Raw genomic sequence first — 16,105 nt, forward strand, 5'->3', positions numbered from 1 at the left:
CAAAATATTTTCCATTTCGAAGACTACAAGTCTGTGGAATCAGATGAGGACATTTCCAGCCAGAGATACCAGGAGCATGCTGCCTGCAGTCAAGGTGAGCTGATCTGAGCAGTTTTGTTAACAGCACCCATTATAAATATGTCTATGGCTCTTTGGCTTTGCTGTGGTCGTTGGTACTTGGGTAGTTTTGAAAGGCCATTAATCTTTGATTGCCCTGTTAATATCTTTGGAATGCCTCAGCATTCTTGAGCATGGGTGGAGTTTTCACACATTTAAAGCATTTCATGCAAATTCAACTATTATAATGTTTTCTGAAAGAAGAACATTATGACAGTCCTTGTTGAAGCATAGAAACACATCATGCACAAAATCAATGATTACCATCCCAAAACTTTGGAAAAAACAGCACCTTCAAGTGTTTAAATTTGGATTCTGCTGTAATCAAGTCAATGGACAAACCCACTGATGAACAAACACCAGCAAGGCAGTCCCAAAGTAAAGCACTTATTCTTACATGGAATAACAGATGCTTCTTTTTGTAGTTATTGAGGGAGTCTCCTTCAAATGAAACTAAATACAGACCAGTTGGACACTGGGAAGTCAATCAGCAAACATTTACCCCAACTTGATAGCACTTTCTGCTTTGGTTGAAAAGAAAGATGCTAAAGTTAGAGTAGACATCAGCTGCTTTTCACTCAAGGAGGCAAGGATTTGAAAAGTTGGCCACAGAGGAGGATGCATAATTGTGTCCAATTTTTTTCAATTTTATTCAGCATTTACAGTTACAAGTTTGGACCAGATGCATATATCTGCAAAATAAGAAATACTAATTAATTAAATAAAAAACTATAAGAAATAGAACATAGGTGAAGCATTGGTTGCTCTTCATTTCCTCATTACTACTACCCCAACGAGAAGCACTTATGAACATAGGACCAACCAATGCTCCCATTTGAAGTAATCTCAATGGGATGGATACTGTGAATATCTGATCATTGCATTTAGAACTCAGTTTGGCGTCCCAGAAAATAAATTATCTCATGAAGCACTGGTCACTTGAAACTACCCCAACAAATAGCACTTACCTATTACAACAGACAAGTCAGTGCCATTATGAGGGTACCGATAGTGACAAATCAAAATATTTTCCATTTCGAAGACTACAAGTCTGTGGAATCAGATGAGGACATTTCCAGCCAGAGATACCAGGAGCATGCTGCCTGCAGTCAAGGTGAGCTGATCTGAGCAGTTTTGTTAACAGCACCCATTATAAATATGTCTATGGCTCTTTGGCTTTGCTGTGGTCGTTGGTACTTGGGTAGTTTTGAAAGGCCATTAATCTTTGATTGCCCTGTTAATATCTTTGGAATGCCTCAGCATTCTTGAGCATGGGTGGACTTTTCACACATTTAAAGCATTTCATGCAAATTCAACTATTATAATGTTTTCTGAAAGAAGAACATTATGACAGTCCTTGTTAAAGCATAGAAACACATCATGCACAAAATCAATGATTACCATCCCAAAACTTTGGAAAAAACAGCACCTTCAAGTGTTTAAATTTGGATTCTGCTGTAATCAAGTCAATGGACAAACCCACTGATGAACAAACACCAGCAAGGCAGTCCCAAAGTAAAGCACTTATTCTTACATGGAATAACAGATGCTTCTTTTTGTAGTCATCGAGGGAGTCTCCTTCAAATGAAACTAAATACAGACCAGTTGGACACTGGGAAGTCAGTCAGCAAACATTTACCCCAACTTGATAGCACTTTCTGCTTTGGTTGAAAAGAAAGATGCTAAAGTTAGAGTAGACATCAGCTGCTTTGCACTCAAGGAGGCAAGGAGTTGAAAAGGTGGCTACAGAGGAGGATGAAAAATTGTGTCCAATTTTTTCAATTTTATTCAGCATTTACAGTTACAAGTTTGGACCAGAGGCATATCTGCAAAATAAGAAATACTAATTAAATAAATAAAAAACTATACGAAATAGAACATAGGTGAAGCTTTGGTTGCTCTTCATTTCCTCAGTACTACTACCCCAAAGAGAAGCACTTATGAACATAGGACCAATCAATGCTCCCATTTGAAGTAATCTTAATGGGATGGATACTGTGAATATCTGATCATTGCCTTTAGAACTCAGTTTGGCGTCTCAGAAAATGAATTATGTCCTGAAGCACTCGTCAATTGAAACTACCCCAACAAATAGCACTTACCTATTACAACAGACAAGTCAGTGCCATTATGAGGGTACCGATAGTGACAAATCAAAATATTTTCCATTTCGAAGACTACAAGTCTGTGGAATCAGATGAGGACATTTCCAGCCAGAGATACCAGGAGCATGCTGCCTGCAGTCGAGGTGAGCTGATCTGAGCAGTTTTGTTAACAGCACCCATTATAAATATGTCTATGGCTCTTTGGCTTTGCTGTGGTCGTTGGTACTTGGGTAGTTTTGAAAGGCCATTAATCTTTGATTTCCCTGTTAATATCTTTGGAATGCCTCAGCATTCTTGAGCATGGGTGGACTTTTCACACATTTAAAGCATTTCATGCAAATTCAACTATTATAATGTTTTCTGAAAGAAGAACATAATGACAGTCCTTGTTAAAGCATAGAAACACACCATGCACAAAATCAATGATTACCATGCCAAAACTTTGGGAAAAACAGCACCTTCTAGTGTTTAAATTTGGATTCTGTTGTAATCAAGGCAATGGGCAAACCCACTGATGAACAAACACCAGCAAGGCAGTCCCAAAGTAAAGCACTTATTCTTACATGGAATGACAGATGCTTCTCTTTGTAGTCATCGAGGGAGTCTCCTTCAAATGAAACTAAATACAGACCAGTTGGACACTGGGAAGTCAGTCAGCAAACATTTACCCCAACTTGATAGCACTTTCTGCTTTGGTTGAAAAGAAAGATGCTAAAGTTAGAGTAGACATCAGCTGCTTTTCACTCGAGTAGGCAAGGATTTGAAAAGTTGGCCACAGAGGAGGATGCATAATTGTGTCCAATTTTTTCACTTTTATTCAGCATTTACAGTTACAAGTTTGGAACAGAGGCATATATCTGCAAAATAAGAAATACTAATTAATTAAATAAAAAACTATAAGAAATAGAACATAGGTGAAGCATTGGTTGCTCTTCATTTCCTCATTACTACTACCCCAACGAGAAGCACTTATGAACATAGGACCAATCAATGCTCCCATTTGAAGTAATCTCAATGGGATGGATACTGTGAATATCTGATCATTGCATTTAGAACTCAGTTTGGCGTCCCAGAAAATAAATTATCTCATGAAGCACTGGTCACTTGAAACTACCCCAACAAATAGCACTTACCTATTACAACAGACAAGTCAGTGCCATTATGAGGGTACCGATAGTGACAAATCAAAATATTTTCCATTTCGAAGACTACAAGTCTGTGGAATCAGATGAGGACATTTCCAGCCAGAGATACCAGGAGCATGCTGCCTGCAGTCAAGGTGAGCTGATCTGAGCAGTTTTGTTAACAGCACCCATTATAAATATGTCTATGGCTCTTTGGCTTTGCTGTGGTCGTTGGTACTTGGGTAGTTTTGAAAGGCCATTAATCTTTGATTGCCCTGTTAATATCTTTGGAATGCCTCAGCATTCTTGAGCATGGGTGGACTTTTCACACATTTAAAGCATTTCATGCAAATTCAACTATTATAATGTTTTCTGAAAGAAGAACATTATGACAGTCCTTGTTAAAGCATAGAAACACATCATGCACAAAATCAATGATTACCATCCCAAAACTTTGGAAAAAACAGCACCTTCAAGTGTTTAAATTTGGATTCTGCTGTAATCAAGTCAATGGACAAACCCACTGATGAACAAACACCAGCAAGGCAGTCCCAAAGTAAAGCACTTATTCTTACATGGAATAACAGATGCTTCTTTTTGTAGTCATCGAGGGAGTCTCCTTCAAATGAAACTAAATACAGACCAGTTGGACACTGGGAAGTCAGTCAGCAAACATTTACCCCAACTTGATAGCACTTTCTGCTTTGGTTGAAAAGAAAGATGCTAAAGTTAGAGTAGACATCAGCTGCTTTGCACTCAAGGAGGCAAGGAGTTGAAAAGGTGGCTACAGAGGAGGATGAAAAATTGTGTCCAATTTTTTCAATTTTATTCAGCATTTACAGTTACAAGTTTGGACCAGAGGCATATCTGCAAAATAAGAAATACTAATTAAATAAATAAAAAACTATACGAAATAGAACATAGGTGAAGCTTTGGTTGCTCTTCATTTCCTCAGTACTACTACCCCAAAGAGAAGCACTTATGAACATAGGACCAATCAATGCTCCCATTTGAAGTAATCTTAATGGGATGGATACTGTGAATATCTGATCATTGCCTTTAGAACTCAGTTTGGCGTCTCAGAAAATGAATTATGTCCTGAAGCACTCGTCAATTGAAACTACCCCAACAAATAGCACTTACCTATTACAACAGACAAGTCAGTGCCATTATGAGGGTACCGATAGTGACAAATCAAAATATTTTCCATTTCGAAGACTACAAGTCTGTGGAATCAGATGAGGACATTTCCAGCCAGAGATACCAGGAGCATGCTGCCTGCAGTCGAGGTGAGCTGATCTGAGCAGTTTTGTTAACAGCACCCATTATAAATATGTCTATGGCTCTTTGGCTTTGCTGTGGTCGTTGGTACTTGGGTAGTTTTGAAAGGCCATTAATCTTTGATTTCCCTGTTAATATCTTTGGAATGCCTCAGCATTCTTGAGCATGGGTGGACTTTTCACACATTTAAAGCATTTCATGCAAATTCAACTATTATAATGTTTTCTGAAAGAAGAACATAATGACAGTCCTTGTTAAAGCATAGAAACACACCATGCACAAAATCAATGATTACCATGCCAAAACTTTGGGAAAAACAGCACCTTCTAGTGTTTAAATTTGGATTCTGTTGTAATCAAGGCAATGGGCAAACCCACTGATGAACAAACACCAGCAAGGCAGTCCCAAAGTAAAGCACTTATTCTTACATGGAATGACAGATGCTTCTCTTTGTAGTCATCGAGGGAGTCTCCTTCAAATGAAACTAAATACAGACCAGTTGGACACTGGGAAGTCAGTCAGCAAACATTTACCCCAACTTGATAGCACTTTCTGCTTTGGTTGAAAAGAAAGATGCTAAAGTTAGAGTAGACATCAGCTGCTTTTCACTCGAGTAGGCAAGGATTTGAAAAGTTGGCCACAGAGGAGGATGCATAATTGTGTCCAATTTTTTCACTTTTATTCAGCATTTACAGTTACAAGTTTGGAACAGAGGCATATATCTGCAAAATAAGAAATACTAATTAAATAAATAAAAAACTATACGAAATAGAACATAGGTGAAGCTTTGGTTGCTCTTCATTTCCTCAGTACTACTACCCCAAAGAGAAGCACTTATGAACATAGGACCAATCAATGCTCCCATTTGAAGTAATCTTAATGGGATGGATACTGTGAATATCTGATCATTGCCTTTAGAACTCAGTTTGACGTCCCAGAAAATGAATTATGTCCTGAAGCACTCGTCACTTGAAACTACCCCAACAAATAGCACTTACCTATTACAACAGACAAGTCAGTGCCATTATGAGGGTACCGATAGTGACAAATCAAAATATTTTCCATTTCGAAGACTACAAGTCTGTGGAATCAGATGAGGACATTTCCAGCCAGAGATACCAGGAGCATGCTGCCTGCAGTCAAGGTGAGCTGATCTGAGCAGTTTTGTTAACAGCACCCATTATAAATATGTTTATGGCTCTTTGGCTTTGCTGTGGTCGTTGGTACTTGGGTAGTTTTGAAAGGCCATTAATCTTTGAGTTCCCTGTTAATATATTTGGGATGCCTCAGCATTCTTGAGCATGGGTGGACTTTTCACACATTTAAAGCATTTCATGCAAATTCAACTATTATAATGTTTTCTGAAAGAAGAACATTATGACAGTCCTTGTTAAAGCATAGAAACACACCGTGCACAAAATCAATGATTACCATGCCAAAACTTTGGAAAAAACAGCACCTTCTAGTGTTTAAATTTGGATTCTGTTGTAATCAAGGCAATGGGCAAACCCACTGATGAACAAACACCAGCAAGGCAGTCCCAAAGTAAAGCACTTATTCTTACATGGAATGACAGATGCTTCTCTTTGTAGTCAACGAGGGAGTCTCCTTCAAATGAAACTAAATACAGACCAGTTGGACACTGGGAAGTCAATCAGCAAACATTTACCCCAACTTGATAGCACTTTCTGCTTTGGTTGAAAAGAAAGATGCTAAAGTTAGAGTAGACATCAGCTGCTTTTCACTCAAGGAGGCAAGGATTTGAAAAGTTGGCCACAGAGGAGGATGCATAATTGTGTCCAATTTTTTCACTTTTATTCAGCATTTACAGTTACAAGTTTGGACCAGAGGCATATATCTGCAAAATAAGAAATACTAATTAAATAAATAAAAAACTATATGAAATAGAACATAGGTGAAGCTTTGGTTGCTCTTCATTTCCTCAGTACTACTACCCCAAAGAGAAGCACTTATGAACATAGGACCAATCAATGCTCCCATTTGAAGTAATCTTAATGGGATGGATACTGTGAATATCTGATCATTGCCTTTAGAACTCAGTTTGGCGTCCCAGAAAATGAATTATGTCCTGAAGCACTCGTCACTTGAAACTACCCCAACAAATAGCACTTACCTATTACAACAGACAAGTCAGTGCCATTATGAGGGTACCGATAGTGACAAATCAAAATATTTTCCATTTCGAAGACTACAAGTCTGTGGAATCAGATGAGGACATTTCCAGCCAGAGATACCAGGAGCATGCTGCCTGCAGTCAAGGTGAGCTGATCTGAGCAGTTTTGTTAACAGCACCCATTATAAATATGTCTATGGCTCTTTGGCTTTGCTGTGGTCATTGGTACTTGGGTAGTTTTGAAAAGCCATTAATCTTTGATTGCCCTGTTAATATCTTTGGAATGCCTCAGCATTCTTGAGCATGGGTGGACTTTTCACACATTTAAAGCATTTCATGCAAATTCAACTATTATAATGTTTTCTGAAAGAAGAACATTATGACAGTCCTTGTTAAAGCATAGAAACACACCATGCACAAAATCAATGATTACCATCCCAAAACTTTGGAAAAAACAGCACCTTCTAGCGTTTAAATTTGGATTCTGCTGTAATCAAGTCAATGGACAAACCCACTGATGAACAAACACCAGCAAGGCAGTCCCAAAGTAAAGCACTTATTCTTACATGGAATAACAGATGCTTCTTTTTGTAGTTATTGAGGGAGTCTCCTTCAAATGAAACTAAATACAGACCAGTTGGACACTGGGAAGTCAATCAGCAAACATTTACCCCAACTTGATAGCACTTTCTGCTTTGGTTGAAAAGAAAGATGCTAAAGTTAGAGTAGACATCAGCTGCTTTTCACTCAAGGAGGCAAGGATTTGAAAAGTTGGCCACAGAGGAGGATGCATAATTGTGTCCAATTTTTTTTCAATTTTATTCAGCATTTACAGTTACAAGTTTGGACCAGATGCATATATCTGCAAAATAAGAAATACTAATTAATTAAATAAAAAACTATAAGAAATAGAACATAGGTGAAGCATTGGTTGCTCTTCATTTCCTCATTACTACTACCCCAAAGAGAAGCACTTATGAACATAGGACCAATCAATGCTCCCATTTGAAGTAATCTCAATGGGATGGATACTGTGAATATCTGATCATTGCATTTAGAACTCAGTTTGGCGTCCCAGAAAATAAATTATCTCATGAAGCACTGGTCACTTGAAACTACCCCAACAAATAGCACTTACCTATTACAACAGACAAGTCAGTGCCATTATGAGGGTACCGATAGTGACAAATCAAAATATTTTCCATTTCGAAGACTACAAGTCTGTGGAATCAGATGAGGACATTTCCAGCCAGAGATACCAGGAGCATGCTGCCTGCAGTCAAGGTGAGCTGATCTGAGCAGTTTTGTTAACAGCACCCATTATAAATATGTCTATGGCTCTTTGGCTTTGCTGTGGTCGTTGGTACTTGGGTAGTTTTGAAAGGCCATTAATCTTTGATTGCCCTGTTAATATCTTTGGAATGCCTCAGCATTCTTGAGCATGGGTGGAGTTTTCACACATTTAAAGCATTTCATGCAAATTCAACTATTATAATGTTTTCTGAAAGAAGAACATTATGACAGTCCTTGTTAAAGCATAGAAACACATCATGCACAAAATCAATGATTACCATCCCAAAACTTTGGAAAAAACAGCACCTTCTAGTGTTTAAATTTGGATTCTGTTGTAATCAAGGCAATGGGCAAACCCACTGATGAACAAACACCAGCAAGGCAGTCCCAAAGTAAAGCACTTATTCTTACATGGAATGACAGATGCTTCTCTTTGTAGTCAACGACGGAGTCTCCTTCAAATGAAACTAAATACAGACCAGTTGGACACTGGGAAGTCAATCAGAAAACATTTACCCCAACTTGATAGCACTTTCTGCTTTGGTTGAAAAGAAAGATGCTAAAGTTAGAGTAGACATCAGCTGCTTTTCACTCAAGGAGGCAAGGATTTGAAAAGTTGGCCACAGAGGAGGATGCATAATTGTGTCCAATTTTTTCACTTTTATTCAGCATTTACAGTTACAAGTTTGGACCAGAGGCATATATCTGCAAAATAAGAAATACTAATTAAATAAATAAAAAACTATATGAAATAGAACATAGGTGAAGCTTTGGTTGCTCTTCATTTCCTCAGTACTACCCCAAAGAGAAGCACTTATGAACATAGGACCAATCAATGCTCCCATTTGAAGTAATCTTAATGGGATGGATACTGTGAATATCTGATCATTGCCTTTAGAACTCAGTTTGGCGTCCCAGAAAATGAATTATGTCCTGAAGCACTCGTCACTTGAAACTACCCCAACAAATAGCACTTACCTATTACAACAGACAAGTCAGTGCCATTATGAGGGTACCGATAGTGACAAATCAAAATATTTTCCATTTCGAAGACTACAAGTCTGTGGAATCAGATGAGGACATTTCCAGCCAGAGATACCAGGAGCATGCTGCCTGCAGTCAAGGTGAGCTGATCTGAGCAGTTTTGTTAACAGCACCCATTATAAATATGTCTATGGCTCTTTGGCTTTGCTGTGGTCGTTGGTACTTGGGTAGTTTTGAAAGGCCATTAATCTTTGATTGCCCTGTTAATATCTTTGGAATGCCTCAGCATTCTTGAGCATGGGTGGACTTTTCACACATTTAAAGCATTTCATGCAAATTCAACTATTATAATGTTTTCTGAAAGAAGAACATTATGACAGTCCTTGTTAAAGCATAGAAACACATCATGCACAAAATCAATGATTACCATCCCAAAACTTTGGAAAAAACAGCACCTTCTAGCGTTTAAATTTGGATTCTGCTGTAATCAAGTCAATGGACAAACCCACTGATGAACAAACACCAGCAAGGCAGTCCCAAAGTAAAGCACTTATTCTTACATGGAATAACAGATGCTTCTTTTTGTAGTTATTGAGGGAGTCTCCTTCAAATGAAACTAAATACAGACCAGTTGGACACTGGCAAGTCAGTCAGCAAACATTTACCCCAACTTGATAGCACTTTCTGCTTTGGTTGAAAAGAAAGATGCTAAAGTTAGAGTAGACATCAGCTGCTTTTCACTCAAGGAGGCAAGGATTTGAAAAGTTGGCCACAGAGGAGGATGCATAATTGTGTCCAATTTTTTTTCAATTTTATTCAGCATTTACAGTTACAAGTTTGGAACAGAGGCATATATCTGCAAAATAAGAAATACTAATTAAATAAATAAAAAACTATACGAAATAGAACATAGGTGAAGCTTTGGTTGCTCTTCATTTCCTCATTACTACTACCCCAACGAGAAGCACTTATGAACATAGGACCAATCAATGCTCCCATTTGAAGTAATCTCAATGGGATGGATACTGTGAATATCTGATCATTGCATTTAGAACTCAGTTTGGCGTCCCAGAAAATAAATTATCTCATGAAGCACTGGTCACTTGAAACTACCCCAACAAATAGCACTTACCTATTACAACAGACAAGTCAGTGCCATTATGAGGGTACCGATAGTGACAAATCAAAATATTTTCCATTTCGAAGACTACAAGTCTGTGGAATCAGATGAGGACATTTCCAGCCAGAGATACCAGGAGCATGCTGCCTGCAGTCAAGGTGAGCTGATCTGAGCAGTTTTGTTAACAGCACCCATTATAAATATGTCTATGGCTCTTTGGCTTTGCTGTGGTCGTTGGTACTTGGGTAGTTTTGAAAGGCCATTAATCTTTGATTGCCCTGTTAATATCTTTGGAATGCCTCAGCATTCTTGAGCATGGGTGGACTTTTCACACATTTAAAGCATTTCATGCAAATTCAACTATTATAATGTTTTCTGAAAGAAGAACATTATGACAGTCCTTGTTAAAGCATAGAAACACATCATGCACAAAATCAATGATTACCATCCCAAAACTTTGGAAAAAACAGCACCTTCAAGTGTTTAAATTTGGATTCTGCTGTAATCAAGTCAATGGACAAACCCACTGATGAACAAACACCAGCAAGGCAGTCCCAAAGTAAAGCACTTATTCTTACATGGAATAACAGATGCTTCTTTTTGTAGTCATCGAGGGAGTCTCCTTCAAATGAAACTAAATACAGACCAGTTGGACACTGGGAAGTCAGTCAGCAAACATTTACCCCAACTTGATAGCACTTTCTGCTTTGGTTGAAAAGAAAGATGCTAAAGTTAGAGTAGACATCAGCTGCTTTGCACTCAAGGAGGCAAGGAGTTGAAAAGGTGGCTACAGAGGAGGATGAAAAATTGTGTCCAATTTTTTCAATTTTATTCAGCATTTACAGTTACAAGTTTGGACCAGAGGCATATCTGCAAAATAAGAAATACTAATTAAATAAATAAAAAACTATACGAAATAGAACATAGGTGAAGCTTTGGTTGCTCTTCATTTCCTCAGTACTACTACCCCAAAGAGAAGCACTTATGAACATAGGACCAATCAATGCTCCCATTTGAAGTAATCTTAATGGGATGGATACTGTGAATATCTGATCATTGCCTTTAGAACTCAGTTTGGCGTCTCAGAAAATGAATTATGTCCTGAAGCACTCGTCAATTGAAACTACCCCAACAAATAGCACTTACCTATTACAACAGACAAGTCAGTGCCATTATGAGGGTACCGATAGTGACAAATCAAAATATTTTCCATTTCGAAGACTACAAGTCTGTGGAATCAGATGAGGACATTTCCAGCCAGAGATACCAGGAGCATGCTGCCTGCAGTCAAGGTGAGCTGATCTGAGCAGTTTTGTTAACAGCACCCATTATAAATATGTTTATGGCTCTTTGGCTTTGCTGTGGTCGTTGGTACTTGGGTAGTTTTGAAAGGCCATTAATCTTTGAGTTCCCTGTTAATATATTTGGGATGCCTCAGCATTCTTGAGCATGGGTGGACTTTTCACACATTTAAAGCATTTCATGCAAATTCAACTATTATAATGTTTTCTGAAAGAAGAACATTATGACAGTCCTTGTTAAAGCATAGAAACACACCGTGCACAAAATCAATGATTACCATGCCAAAACTTTGGAAAAAACAGCACCTTCTAGTGTTTAAATTTGGATTCTGTTGTAATCAAGGCAATGGGCAAACCCACTGATGAACAAACACCAGCAAGGCAGTCCCAAAGTAAAGCACTTATTCTTACATGGAATGACAGATGCTTCTCTTTGTAGTCAACGAGGGAGTCTCCTTCAAATGAAACTAAATACAGACCAGTTGGACACTGGGAAGTCAATCAGCAAACATTTACCCCAACTTGATAGCACTTTCTGCTTTGGTTGAAAAGAAAGATGCTAAAGTTAGAGTAGACATCAGCTGCTTTTCACTCAAGGAGGCAAGGATTTGAAAAGTTGGCCACAGAGGAGGATGCATAATTGTGTCCAATTTTTTCACTTTTATTCAGCATTTACAGTTACAAGTTTGGACCAGAGGCATATATCTGCAAAATAAGAAATACTAATTAAATAAATAAAAAACTATATGAAATAGAACATAGGTGAAGCTTTGGTTGCTCTTCATTTCCTCAGTACTACTACCCCAAAGAGAAGCACTTATGAACATAGGACCAATCAATGCTCCCATTTGAAGTAATCTTAATGGGATGGATACTGTGAATATCTGATCATTGCCTTTAGAACTCAGTTTGGCGTCCCAGAAAATGAATTATGTCCTGAAGCACTCGTCACTTGAAACTACCCCAACAAATAGCACTTACCTATTACAACAGACAAGTCAGTGCCATTATGAGGGTACCGATAGTGACAAATCAAAATATTTTCCATTTCGAAGACTACAAGTCTGTGGAATCAGATGAGGACATTTCCAGCCAGAGATACCAGGAGCATGCTGCCTGCAGTCAAGGTGAGCTGATCTGAGCAGTTTTGTTAACAGCACCCATTATAAATATGTTTATGGCTCTTTGGCTTTGCTGTGGTCGTTGGTACTTGGGTAGTTTTGAAAGGCCATTAATCTTTGAGTTCCCTGTTAATATATTTGGGATGCCTCAGCATTCTTGAGCATGGGTGGACTTTTCACACATTTAAAGCATTTCATGCAAATTCAACTATTATAATGTTTTCTGAAAGAAGAACATTATGACAGTCCTTGTTAAAGCATAGAAACACACCGTGCACAAAATCAATGATTACCATGCCAAAACTTTGGAAAAAACAGCACCTTCTAGTGTTTAAATTTGGATTCTGTTGTAATCAAGGCAATGGGCAAACCCACTGATGAACAAACACCAGCAAGGCAGTCCCAAAGTAAAGCACTTATTCTTACATGGAATGACAGATGCTTCTCTTTGTAGTCAACGAGGGAGTCTCCTTCAAATGAAACTAAATACAGACCAGTCGGACACTGGGAAGTCAATCAGCAAACATTTACCCCAACTTGATAGCACTTTCTGCTTTGGTTGAAAAGAAAGATGCTAAAGTTAGAGTAGACATCAGCTGCTTTTCACTCAAGGAGGCAAGGATTTGAAAAGTTGGCCACAGAGGAGGATGCATAATTGTGTCCAATTTTTTCACTTTTATTCAGCATTTACAGTTACAAGTTTGGACCAGAGGCATATATCTGCAAAATAAGAAATACTAATTAAATAAATAAAAAACTATATGAAATAGAACATAGGTGAAGCTTTGGTTGCTCTTCATTTCCTCAGTACTACTACCCCAAAGAGAAGCACTTATGAACATAGGACCAATCAATGCTCCCATTTGAAGTAATCTTAATGGGATGGATACTGTGAATATCTGATCATTGCCTTTAGAACTCAGTTTGGCGTCCCAGAAAATGAATTATGTCCTGAAGCACTCGTCACTTGAAACTACCCCAACAAATAGCACTTACCTATTACAACAGACAAGTCAGTGCCATTATGAGGGTACCGATAGTGACAAATCAAAATATTTTCCATTTCGAAGACTACAAGTCTGTGGAATCAGATGAGGACATTTCCAGCCAGAGATACCAGGAGCATGCTGCCTGCAGTCAAGGTGAGCTGATCTGAGCAGTTTTGTTAACAGCACCCATTATAAATATGTCTATGGCTCTTTGGCTTTGCTGTGGTCGTTGGTACTTGGGTAGTTTTGAAAAGCCATTAATCTTTGATTGCCCTGTTAATATCTTTGGAATGCCTCAGCATTCTTGAGCATGGGTGGACTTTTCACACATTTAAAGCATTTCATGCAAATTCAACTATTATAATGTTTTCTGAAAGAAGAACATTATGACAGTCCTTGTTAAAGCATAGAAACACACCATGCACAAAATCAATGATTACCATCCCAAAACTTTGGAAAAAACAGCACCTTCTAGCGTTTAAATTTGGATTCTGCTGTAATCAAGTCAATGGACAAACCCACTGATGAACAAACACCAGCAAGGCAGTCCCAAAGTAAAGCACTTATTCTTACATGGAATAACAGATGCTTCTTTTTGTAGTTATTGAGGGAGTCTCCTTCAAATGAAACTAAATACAGACCAGTTGGACACTGGGAAGTCAATCAGCAAACATTTACCCCAACTTGATAGCACTTTCTGCTTTGGTTGAAAAGAAAGATGCTAAAGTTAGAGTAGACATCAGCTGCTTTTCACTCAAGGAGGCAAGGATTTGAAAAGTTGGCCACAGAGGAGGATGCATAATTGTGTCCAATTTTTTTTCAATTTTATTCAGCATTTACAGTTACAAGTTTGGACCAGATGCATATATCTGCAAAATAAGAAATACTAATTAATTAAATAAAAAACTATAAGAAATAGAACATAGGTGAAGCTTTGGTTGCTCTTCATTTCCTCAGTACTACCCCAAAGAGAAGCACTTATGAACATAGGACCAATCAATGCTCCCATTTGAAGTAATCTTAATGGGATGGATACTGTGAATATCTGATCATTGCCTTTAGAACTCAGTTTGGCGTCCCAGAAAATGAATTATGTCCTGAAGCACTCGTCACTTGAAACTACCCCAACAAATAGCACTTACCTATTACAACAGACAAGTCAGTGCCATTATGAGGGTACCGATAGTGACAAATCAAAATATTTTCCATTTCGAAGACTACAAGTCTGTGGAATCAGATGAGGACATTTCCAGCCAGAGATACCAGGAGCATGCTGCCTGCAGTCAAGGTGAGCTGATCTGAGCAGTTTTGTTAACAGCACCCATTATAAATATGTCTATGGCTCTTTGGCTTTGCTGTGGTCGTTGGTACTTGGGTAGTTTTGAAAGGCCATTAATCTTTGATTGCCCTGTTAATATCTTTGGAATGCCTCAGCATTCTTGAGCATGGGTGGACTTTTCACACATTTAAAGCATTTCATGCAAATTCAACTATTATAATGTTTTCTGAAAGAAGAACATTATGACAGTCCTTGTTAAAGCATAGAAACACATCATGCACAAAATCAATGATTACCATCCCAAAACTTTGGAAAAAACAGCACCTTCTAGCGTTTAAATTTGGATTCTGCTGTAATCAAGTCAATGGACAAACCCACTGATGAACAAACACCAGCAAGGCAGTCCCAAAGTAAAGCACTTATTCTTACATGGAATAACAGATGCTTCTTTTTGTAGTTATTGAGGGAGTCTCCTTCAAATGAAACTAAATACAGACCAGTTGGACACTGGCAAGTCAGTCAGCAAACATTTACCCCAACTTGATAGCACTTTCTGCTTTGGTTGAAAAGAAAGATGCTAAAGTTAGAGTAGACATCAGCTGCTTTTCACTCAAGGAGGCAAGGATTTGAAAAGTTGGCCACAGAGGAGGATGCATAATTGTGTCCAATTTTTTTTCAATTTTATTCAGCATTTACAGTTACAAGTTTGGAACAGAGGCATATATCTGCAAAATAAGAAATACTAATTAAATAAATAAAAAACTATACGAAATAGAACATAGGTGAAGCTTTGGTTGCTCTTCATTTCCTCATTACTACTACCCCAACGAGAAGCACTTATGAACATAGGACCAATCAATGCTCCCATTTGAAGTAATCTCAATGGGATGGATACTGTGAATATCTGATCATTGCATTTAGAACTCAGTTTGGCGTCCCAGAAAATAAATTATCTCATGAAGCACTGGTCACTTGAAACTACCCCAACAAATAGCACTTACCTATTACAACAGACAAGTCAGTGCCATTATGAGGGTACCGATAGTGACAAATCAAAATATTTTCCATTTCGAAGACTACAAGTCTGTGGAATCAGATGAGGACATTTCCAGCCAGAGATACCAGGAGCATGCTGCCTGCAGTCAAGGTGAGCTGATCTGAGCAGTTTTGTTAACAGCACCCATTATAAATATGTCTATGGCTCTTTGGCTTTGCTGTGGTCGTTGGTACTTGGGTAGTTTTGAAAGGCCATTAATC

Source organism: Carassius gibelio, chromosome A10 (assembly GCF_023724105.1).
Source record: "Carassius gibelio isolate Cgi1373 ecotype wild population from Czech Republic chromosome A10, carGib1.2-hapl.c, whole genome shotgun sequence".
Lineage (NCBI taxonomy): Eukaryota > Metazoa > Chordata > Actinopteri > Cypriniformes > Cyprinidae > Carassius > Carassius gibelio.